Below are 11418 nucleotides of genomic sequence, written 5' to 3' on the forward strand. Positions count from 1 at the left end.
CTCAGGGACTGAAAAGGCAGTGATGCAAGCTGGGATGGTGTTCACAAATGTCCACTGTACCCTTTCACCAAAGTGCTCCCAACCCATGTAGGTCAGAGCCAACACAGTGGCTCACCAATGACACCCCGATTATACCTCAGTGTGACAGGAATGGTATGACAACCTGAAGGAATGACACTTCTAAACTATCTGTTACCGAAACACCAGTCTGTGTACCCAATGCACAGTGAGGCCAAACGACACCAAAGCGTCAGAGTTTGGAGCAGAGAAAGGTTTACTGTAGGGCCACACAAGGAGATGGATGGCTCAAGCCCCCCCAAACCCCAAAGTCCCTGGGAACTCTCAGCAAAGCCCTTTTCTAGGGAAGGGGAGGGAGGGGCGAGTGAGTTGTTGCAAACATTTTGGTGGCAGAGCCTGTGTTCCTGAGGTCAGGTCACAGTCAAGGAATGATGCTCCTACAAACCTCCACCAAATGAATATTATTCTCTGTTCTGACAAGAAAGGACACAGTCCCCAGGGAGAACCGTCACCCTCTGAGGTCCAGTCCTGGCTGAGAGGCGCAGATCTCAGCTGAGGGCTCCCTCAGGGCCAGGTCTCCAGACCCGGTCCAGCCGTCACCCCTGAGAAAAACAGGCTTGCGGGATGCAACCAGAGCTCAGGCCCCTCAGGCTGCCTGTATGGCAGGTGAAGGAAGGGCAGGTTCCGCAGACGGTGACCCCGGCAGACGGCCGCTGCCATGAGGTCACAGAGGTGGGGGAGAGGGTCACCTCAAGGCCTGGGCCTGGCCAGTGGGTGGCAGCTGATGAGGGCTCTGGAGCCTGCAGGACACGGCCCCCAACCTGTTTCCTGGGCCCCTCAGTTCATCTGCCGACCTGAGGCCAGATGAGCTGGAGGGCCCCTGGGAGAGGCCCAGGATCCGCCTCTTACCTCACTCTCCCGCCTGACGACCACCACTCCCCCGAGCACCACTCCAATGACCCTTTGCTGAGCTGGACCGCTAACGGTAGCTCACTGACTGTTGCTTGCTTGGGGGAGGGGCCATAACGGTGCTGACCAATGGCTGAGCGAGACCACTAACGGTCGCTCATTGACAGTTGGTTGCTTGGGGGAGGGGCCCACTCTGGTGCCAGACCAATGACAGGACTACTAATGGTCCCTGCCCCGCCCCCAGTCTCCGCCCAAACTGCCCAGCTGTTGTCTGGTAACGGGTTGGGGGAGATGGTGCAGAGCAACCCAGATGACTAGGTAGCACTGTGTTACATATCCAGTGTTTAGGAAGATAAAAGGATATTTAATGGATTTTGAAGAGATTCTATCAAAACATGAACTATAATAGTGAGGACAATGAAGAGGTAAGTCTCAGTTCTCCCAAGTGATACCAACTAAATGAGCAGCTGTTAGCTATAATTATCAGAATTATAGTGCGATGAGAAGTCATACTTTCCACAATTTGGGGACATTTCTATCTCTTACAGACCTATTATTAAAAAGAAAATTATAACACTTTAATGAACCAAGTGAATTTTTTTCCATAAAAAACAATAAGTTTCCTCCAAGTTGAAAAATTAAAAACGGGAACTTAGGTCTAGGTCACTGTATTTCTCGCTTCTAGTAAGTAGGTTGGAGCAAGAGATTTAACAAATATTTACTGAGAACCTAAATCTTTTTTTCAGCTTGAATGTCCCTGATGGCATTTTGAGCAAGGAGGCAATGGCTAGCATGACCAACAGTTCTGCACATGGAAAATCAAGGCACTAAGTAGTAAAATAACCCACTTTTGGGGAAAGAATTGAGCCCACTCAACAGGAAAACCTTCAATACTGGCCCATGTTCAGTTATGTTTTGAGGTTGGTTGTTTTTTCTTTTTAATTAATTAGTTAATTTGGCAGGTCTTAGTTGTGGCATGGGAAGTCTTTAATTGTGGCATTCGACCTCTTTAGAGGTGGCATGAGGGGTCTAGTTCCCTGACCAGGGATTGAACCTGGGCCGCCTGCACTGGGAGTTTGAAGTCTTAGCCACTGGATTACAAGGAAGTCTCTGTTGATTGTTTTAAGGGACTAAAGTAAAAAAAGAGAGGAATCAATATCTGAGAATGAGTAAGACATAGGACTCCACCTGGGGATGCCACATTGAAGATTTTGTTCAATTTTTTAACTCAGTTTTGTATCCCACAGTCCATATCTTTTTTTTAAAATTTTTTCCTTCTTTATCCAGGGAAGCCTTAAGAGTAGAAATAGCTGGCAGTCCCCGAAGTGATATAATCTGAAGGCCACCTAGGAAAGGCCTTTACTCCAAATGCTTTCTCCACCATTGTCATGAAACTCTACCAATGGAGATCACTGGGGGAGGAACAGATATTGTGCCATCTTCAGGGGTCCCCCACTACATTGCATATATTCCTGAGAGACATGATAAGACCCTGGGTGGTCAAGGCCTGAGTCATGAGAAACAAGTTAGGCAGTTGTGCAATGGATGGGTGAGTGAGGGAGCTGAAGCTGGGAGCAGAGGTTGAATGGGTTGTTTACTACTGTCTTAATCCAGCCTGGCCTACAATTGTCTGCACTTCTCCACCTCCACCCCCTGAGCCCCAGAGCCTTCCTCCCTAATCTAGAACAGTGCACTTTAGCTCTTGTCACTTCAGAGCGGTCCTTCAGGCTCCAGGTTGGCCTCCCTCTCCTGGGCCTTGTGCCTGCTCAGTTAGGCTGATGTAGAGACAACCACGCCGCCAGACAAAATGTTTCAAGCACTATAAAAAGAGAAAAAGAGATGGCAGTTCTTTAAAAAAAGAAAAAAAATAGAATTACCATATGATCCAATAATCCCACTCCTAGGCATGTAGCTAAAAAAAAAGAAAAACTATAACTTGAAAAGATACATGCATCCCAGTGATCAGAGCAGCACTATTTACAATAGCCAAGACATGGGAACAAACCTAAATGTCCATCCAGAGATGAATGGGTCAAGAAAATGTGGTGTATATATATCCACAGAATATTATTCAGCCATAAAAAAGAAAGAAATAATGCCATTTTCCATTTGGACCTAGAGATCATCATACTAAGTGAAGTAACTCAGACAGAGAAAAACAAATATCATATGATATTACTTATATGTAGAGTCTAAACTGTGATGCAGATGAACTAATTTACAGAACAGAAACAAACTCACAGACAGAAAACAAGCTTACAGTTACAAAAGTTTGGTGGGGGGGTGATAAATTAGGAGTATGGGATTAACAGATACACAGTACTATACATAAAATAGATAAACAAACAAGGATCAACTGTATAGCACAGGGAATTATATTCAATATCTTATAATAAACTATACTGGAAAATGATCTGAAAAATAATATTGTTGTTGCTGTTCAATCACTCAGTTGTGTCCAACTCTTGGTGATCCCATGGACTGTAGCATACCAGGCTTCCCTGTCCTTCACTATCACTTCGAGTTTGCTCAAATTCCTGTCCATTGAATCGGTGATGCCATCCTACCATCTCATCCTCTTTTGTCCCCTTTTCTTCCTGCCCTCAATCTTTCCCAGCATCAGGGTCTTTTCCAATGAGTTGGCTCTTTGCACCAGGTAGCCAAAGTATTGGAGCTTCAGCTTCAGCATCAGTCCTTCCAATGAATATTCAGTGTTGATTTCCCTTAGGATTGGTATATATATATCAATTCAATATATGTATATATAGAAATCCTACTCTCTAGTTTTATATATACATGCCTCCAAATCAGTTTGCTGTACACCAGAAACTAACAAAATATTGTATATCAACTATACTTCAATTTAAAGAAAGAAATATATATTTAAGGCAAAAACAAAAGAGAGAGGAGGAGGTGGGAGTTTTGGGGGACACACAGGAAATCTCCATGAAGAAGCAGCACTCAAGCTGTGAGCTTCAAGGACCAGCAAGATCTTTAAGGAGCCAGGATGAGAGCAAACCGGCAGATGGGGGTGCAGGTCAGGAAGAATTCAGGCCACAGAAGCAGCAAGGATCCAGTGAAGAGGGAATTTGGGGGTGGGAAGCATATGATGATGAATTTGGGAATGCAGCTGAGAAGGTGGGCCTAAGCTTGGCATGTGTGAGCAGGAACCTTTATCAGCAACAGTCACACCTCACCAACTGGGGCTTCACTCAGACTTGTCTGCTTATTAGCCACAAAAGAACTGAGTCATTATTACAGTAGATCCCCAAGTTCTGTTGCATCAAGCTTGGTGGTTCAGTCCCACTTGTGAAAAAGAAAAAAAAAAGAGACCATTCAATGGCTTCATAATGAGTAAGTGACTTCAGCATTTTGTTTTTAATACGACTTTATTTATTTGACTGTGCTAGGTCTTTGTTGCTGTGAGGGCTTTTCTCTAGTTGCAGAGAGTAAGGGCTACTCTCTAGTTTTGGTGCATGAGCTTCTCATTGCAGCAGCTTCTCTTGTTGTGGAGCACAATCTCCAGAGTGTTTGGGCTTCAGTGGTTGTGGCACATGGGCTCAGTAGTTATGGCTCCTGGGTTCTAGAGCATAGGCTCGGTAGTTGTGGCACATGGGTTTAGCTGTACGGCGGCATGTGGGATCTTCCTGGACCAGGGATTGAACCTGTGTCTCCTGCATTGGCAGGTGGATTCTTTACCACTTAGCCATCAAGGAAGCCCCTGACCTCAACATCTTGACATGAGCAGCAGGTTCCATTCTGACCTCCCGTGAAAAAATGTGTGGACATGTGCCTCATGAGCCAAACCAGGGGAGAAGGGTGGGTCTCTGATGTCTGGGGGGATTTGATGAGCCCCAGGCCTTCCGCCTCCACCCCTCATCCATGGTCTCCTCCCAGTTTATTTCTTAAGGGAACTGGGTCATCACTTCACATTCTTGAAATGGCTGCCAAGAAGGCTCTGTCCCCGCAGGACTGCGTACGCTGCTCCTGGAGGCAAGCCCTGGTGAAATGGAAGGCCTTCAGATAGCAAACCGTGCCCAGGAGATAGTGATCAGACCCCAGGGGGTGGTGGGCCCACAGGCTGGCGCAGAAATGACACACAGCCTTGGCACGCATGGATCCTGCAGTTCTAGTTACTAGATACTTTTTTACTTATTTAAAGATGTCCAGGCAATGCCACTCCCACCCTTCACTGGGCCAGAGGACAAATGCTTTATTTTTTTACATACATTTAAATAGCCTTTTATCCCTCTATTCCAATGCTTATGGCTTTCTTCAACTGTCTGAAAGCAATTTTGCCAAAAATCATAGTGTGGTTTTCTACTACTGCCTTACTGTAATAATTTGTTATATAGTTGTTTAGTCATGTCTGACTCTTTGTGACCCCATGAACTGTAGCCCACCAGGCTCCTCTGTCTATGGGATTTTCCAGGCAAGAATACTGGAGTGGGTTGCCATTTCTTCCTCCAGGGGATCTTCCCAACCCAGGGATGGAACCTGTGTCTCCTGCATTGCAGGCAGATTCTTTACCACTGAGCTACCCCTATTGTAAAAACACCCTGCTTTTATAATCACTCTACCTGCTGGGCAGTGTCCCTGAATTTGCAAAGGTCTTTTATTGAAGAAAACTACAGATGGGGGAGCAGAAACCATATCCTTCTGCAGGTTTTCTGGAAGCCTCAGTTTCTTCTTCTGAAAATGGAATATAAAATGTCATCTAGTTAATGAATTGGTATCTGAAAAGTATTTTGAGGATGAGGTATAAAAACTGCTCTAAGACCAGAGCTGCAGATATAGCTTAAGCTGCAGACATAGTCTTATATGTAACTTGAATATTCTTAATGCACCAGAGGAGCTTACAATTTAAGTACATCTTTTAGTAAATGCATTTATCAAAGGAAAAATTATGTGGCCCTCTTAGAAATGTCTCAGACATTTGGAATTTCTTAACAGGACACTTTAATACAATATGAGTCAGAGAGGCTTGTTATCTGTCATGCTCTCTGCTGATGAAATCAGACAACCTTACGAGTATATTGCATTTGGCTCTAGAGTCAGACCTCAATTGCTTCAACGATGCAATTTATGAATCTAGGCAGGCCTGTTCCTCTTCAGAGCTCATAAGCACATTGTCCCAGGAGATGAAGGGAAGGGAAAGCCAATGAAAATTAAGTTAATTTTGCTGTATTTTTAGTAAATGTGGGAAATGAGCTGATGGAAGACAAAACTCAAAACCTATCACGGAGACATTTGTGTTATCAATTAACCCTGCTACTCTCAAACAGCTGTTGGAAAATGGGGATGTCTAGATTCCCTGTTGGGAGTAATTATTCCCCAACCATAATACAGGTCTTGCAGGATGGACCATCTGTCCTGCCCAGGTTGGGGCGGGGGTGGTCAGTAGGAAGTAGACTACGTCTCCTCTCTGACCAGCTCTGCCCCTCACCTACAGGGTCTTGAGTCTGTTTCTGTGACCCCTGTCAGTCGGGCTAAAGGATTTCAAATAAAACCAAAGGAAGATGTGATGATGGCCAAAACAATGATGTCTACAGGTAAGTCCATAGCCTTAACTCCTTGTAGTTTCTGCGGTTTTGCTTGAATGAAGCCTTTGGTCTGTGTTGGAGGAGATGCTGCTTTAAGTACATTATCCTTACTCGTGGAATTATTGCTTTAGATTTATTTGATTTATGAAAGCACAGAATCTTTTCACAAGTCTGTAGTAGTACTTTGTATTTGGCATTCAGTAATTGTGGAATGCTTTGGGAAAATATTTTGGTGCATTCCATTGAAATAATGGATTTTTATGTAGTTCTCAACCTTTAGCTGAAACACAAATTCTATTTTTTGCCATCCCCATAGCCTTCCCATAGTATTTCCTCAGCTGATTCCACTCAGATGAATGTTTAATAAGATGAGACTTCTAGATTTCTAATGAGATTTCCACATTTCTAAAGTCTGACTATTCCTGAAACTCTTATTAAAAAAATTTTATATTTTCCCCCAACAGTAATTTAATAACCTTGAAAATAGTCAACAGTATGAGCACAAATCCCTTGATTGGCTTTATAGAGAGAAAATACATGGAAAAAGTACTGCTATACCCAGTCAACACAGACTCAGGAACAGCAGCTCTGGTGAAAAGCAGAGAGCAGTGGATTAGAATGGCCACTTTGCCACTTACTATTCGAGTGAGATTGAACAAAGTCACCGAATGCTTCTGAGCCTCAGTTTCCTCATCTATAAAATGGGAATAATCACACCTTCTAAAAAGATTAAATGTGAGTGAATGAGTTTTGTTAACCATGAAATGGTATAAGGATGTAAGGGTTATTATTATTTACACTCCTGAAATGTGAGCAAGAGAGGCTCCAGACCTTTTTTTTTTTTTTTTTTCCATGCCACATGGCTTGCAGGATCTTAGCTCCCTGGGTCTCCTGGTAGTGGAAACTCAGAGTTCTAACCACTGGGAAACCAAGGAATTCCCTCCAGGTCTTTTAAAGTGTTTAAGAAAGAAGGTCAGGATCTGAGAGATGATGAGCCCAAAAGACAAGGGCCAAACATTTGGCATGATAAACACACGTTGCTGGTCCTATGAGGATGCTAGCTTGTATGAAGAACAGGCACTTCGTGCCCCAGGTCAATTCTTTTTCATGAAGGTTCTATAATCTAAGCATTTCCCTGGCCTCCAACTTCTTGTTGAGGTCACTGTTTCACTTAATATCAAAATGAAATGCAGTCACAACAGCTGAATCTAGAACATTTTTGTCTTTTTCTCTAAAATATCTGAGAGCAAAGGGGTTTTCCTTCTCCTGCACACGGTCACCAACTTCCTTGCTGTCCTCTGACACCACTACTCCCAGCCCTGCTCTAGCCATCCTTGCTGTCCTGAAATCGTGGAATGTGACCCCTTCTGTTCCCCTAAAGCACTGCCGATATTACACAGCTTGGGAGCAGCAGAGAGAATTACCACATGATGTGCAAACCCTTCAAATTCAATGTTGGATGTTGCTGCCCTAAGTCCCATCACCCCCCACATACAGAATGTCTACACACACATCTATCCACATCTCTCTGGTTTTCTCCCATGTTTCTAGCTAGCCCTCCTCAACCCCATTCCTCTAGACTCTTACACTGCTTTCTTCAAGACCTCTACTCCCTTCTTGAGATACCAGTGAATTACTCCTGTTTCTATATCATGCAGAATGATTTAACTTTTTTTTTTGGTTTATACTTCTCCCAACTCAAGCATCCTAAGGAGAGAGACTTACCTTTCACAACCCAGTAGGGATGACAGATGAATGAATGAATTTAAGTTTAATGAGATGCCCGACGGACAACTCAAAACATGACTCCTGACTACACAGAGGAGGCACCAGCTTGTTCAACAAAGTGGATAACACCCAGAGGTGGAGACTGTTCAGGTCATGGTCTCAGAAGTCATACTTGAGGCCAGGGTGATGAATGTCTTTGCCCAAGGAGAAAAGAGTGAACTCTGCTACAGACTCAACTCTGGGAAAAAATACTTCTATTTAATGGATGGTCCAAGCTGCTAGATGCTTGTAAGCTGGGATAAGAACTCAGAAAAGACAGCTTCCAAACATCCGTGGCAACAGAACCCGGACAGCCAGGGTTTAGGAAGCAAATGGAGGCGAAATGGAAAAGGCTGTAAATATGTTTGGGCTGCTGTATTCTTACATGAATCATTTTCAAAGCTAGTAAGCATTTTAAGAAAAAGAACTCTATGCCTGTAACTGGTTTACAGAAGATTCTCACCTTGTTAGGGTGTGAGCATGGAATGGTTCCATCGTTATCAGCATCTGTCCCCAGCTGCTCTCCGCTGGAGTTCCCATTTCCCACAGAGTAGCAGGACACTGGTGATCAGATTGGCTAGATTGTAAAAATTGCCTAATGTTTTGATTATTAGACCAGTCTCATTTTTCTATTTAAGATTCAATTCTAATTATTAAACAATGTTGACAACAAAGAAAATAGCAGGTGTTGATGAAGATGTGGAGAAACTAAAACCCTCAGACAGACATCGCTGGTCAGAATCTACAGCGGTGCAGACACTGTGGAAAACAGTATAGTGGCTCCTGGAAAAAGTAAACATGGACACACCATACCATTCAGAAATTCCACTCCTGGGTATACACCCCAAATCATTGAAAGCAGGAACTCAATTTTTTGCACCCAAGTTCACTGCAGCATTATTCACAATAGCCAAAGTGTGAAAACAACCTAAGCATCCATCCACAGAAGTGAAGTGAAAGTCATTCAGTCGCGTCTGACTCTTTGCGACCCCAGGGACTGTAGCTGGCCAGGCTCCTCTATCCATGGGATTTTCCAGGCAAGAATACTGGAGTGGGTTGCCATTCCCTTCTCCAGGGGATCTTCCCAACCCAGGGATCGAACCCAGGTCTCCCACATTGCAGACGGATTCTTTACCATCTGAGTCACTAGGGAAGTCCCTAGAAGAATGTCCCACAGAAGGATGGATTAAAAAAAAGTGTAGCCTATACATACAGTGAGGCTTCTCAGGTGTCACAGTGGCAGTATTCTCCTGCCAATGCAGGACACTCAGGTTCGATCCCTGGGTCAGGAAGATGCCCTGGAGAAGGAAATGGCACTCACACCATCTTGCCTGGGAAATTCCATGGACAGAGGAGCCTGGCGGGCTTCAGTCTATGGGGTCAAAAAGAGTCGAACACATACATACAATGGATTATTACCAAACTATAAAAAGGATGGATGTGAGAGTTGGACTGTGAAGAAAGCTGAGCACCGAAAAATTGATGCTTTTGAACTATGGTGTTGGAGAAGACTCTTGAGTCCCTTGGACTGCAAGGAGATCCAACCAGTCCATCCTAAAGGAGATAAATCCTGGATGTTCATTGGAAGGACTGATGCTGAAGCTGAAACTCCAATACTTTGGCCACCTCATGCAGAAAGTTAACTCGTTGGAAACGACCCTGATGCTGGGAGGGATTGGGGGCAGGAGGAGAAGGGGACGACAGAGGATGAGATGGCTGGATGGCATCACCGACTCGATGGGCATGAGTTTGAGTAAACTCCGGGAGTTTGTGATGGACAGGGAGGCCTGGTGTGCTGTGATTCACGGAGTCGCAAAGAGTTGGACATGACTGAGCGACTAAACTGAACTGATAAAAAGGAAGGAAATTCTAGTCCATGCTATGACATGGGTGAACTTGAAAATGTGCTAAATGAAAGGAGCCAGACACGAAAAGACAGGTACTGTGTGATTTCATTTATGTGAGGTCCCTAGAGTCATCAGAATCATAGAGGCAGCAAGCAGAGTGCTGGGTGCCTGGGGTGTGGGCTGGGGAATGAGAGGGAAAGATTAATGGGGACAGAGGTCCTGTCTGGGATGATGGAAAAGCCCTGCAGATGGAGAATGGTGATGGTTGCACAACATTGTGCATGTACTTAATGGCACTGAACTGTACACTACCACAGTCAAAACAGTAAATTTTATGTATATTTTACCACAATGTTTTAAATTTTCTTTAAAAAGATTCAGTCATAGGCATTCCATCTGAAATTCAATTGCTGGCCCATTGCCCGCTTTCCCCACCAGCAGCTTGCTGGTTCTGCCCCGTCAGTAAATGTATTCCCTCTTATGGAGCCCCAGGAACTGAGGGGTCCCCTTCAAAAACCAGGATGGACTTGAAGAGTGGGGTGGTTAGAGCTCCCCATCTTCCCTCCGGCCTACTGTTCTTTTTTTTTTTTTCATTTATTTTTATTAGTTGGAGGCTAATTACTTTACATCATTGCAGTGGTTTTTGTCATACATTGAAATGAATTAGCCATGGATTTACATGTATTCCCCATCCCGGTCCCCCCTCCCACCTCCCTCTCCACCCGATCCCTCTGGGTCTTCCCAGTGCACCAGGCCTGAGCACTTGTCTCATGCACCCAACCTGGGCTGGTGATCTGTTTCACCCTAGATAATATACATGTTTCAATGCTGTTCTCTTGAAACATCCCACCCTCGCCTTCTCCCAGAGTCCACAAGTCTGTTCTATACATCTGAGTCTCTTTTTCTGTTTTGCATATAGGGTTATCGTTACCATCTTTCTAAATTCCATATATATGTGTTAGTATACTGTAATGGTCTTTATCTTTCTGGCTTACTTCGCTCTGTATAATGGGCTCCAGTTTCATCCATCTCATTAGAACTGATTCAAGTGAATTCTTTTTAATGGCTGAGTAATATTCCATGGTGTATATGTACCACAGCTTCCTCATCCATTCGTCTGCTGATGGGCATCTAGGTTGCTTCCATGTCCTGGCTATTATAAACAGTGCTGCGATGAACATTGGGGTGCACGTGTCTCTTTCAGATCTGGTTTCCTTGGTGTGTATGCCCAGAAGTGGGATTGCTGGGTCATATGGCAGTTCTATTTCCAGCTTTTTAAGAAATCTCCACACTGTTTTCCATAGTGGCTGTACTAATTTGCATTCCCACCAACA

The 11418-nt window shown here is 44.3% G+C and overlaps 1 long non-coding RNA gene across 1 annotated transcript; it reads left to right on the plus strand.

Moving 5' to 3' along the window:
- Nucleotides 1–1265: 1265 nt before the first annotated feature.
- LOC139036555 (uncharacterized) lies at nt 1266–10430 on the plus strand. The gene is made up of 2 exons (XR_011489343.1): nt 1266–1352; nt 6380–10430. It is a non-coding gene; the product is annotated as an uncharacterized lncRNA (long non-coding RNA).
- Nucleotides 10431–11418: the final 988 nt, after the last annotated feature.

Source organism: Odocoileus virginianus, chromosome 9 (genome assembly GCF_023699985.2).
Source record: "Odocoileus virginianus isolate 20LAN1187 ecotype Illinois chromosome 9, Ovbor_1.2, whole genome shotgun sequence".
Taxonomy (NCBI): domain Eukaryota; kingdom Metazoa; phylum Chordata; class Mammalia; order Artiodactyla; family Cervidae; genus Odocoileus; species Odocoileus virginianus.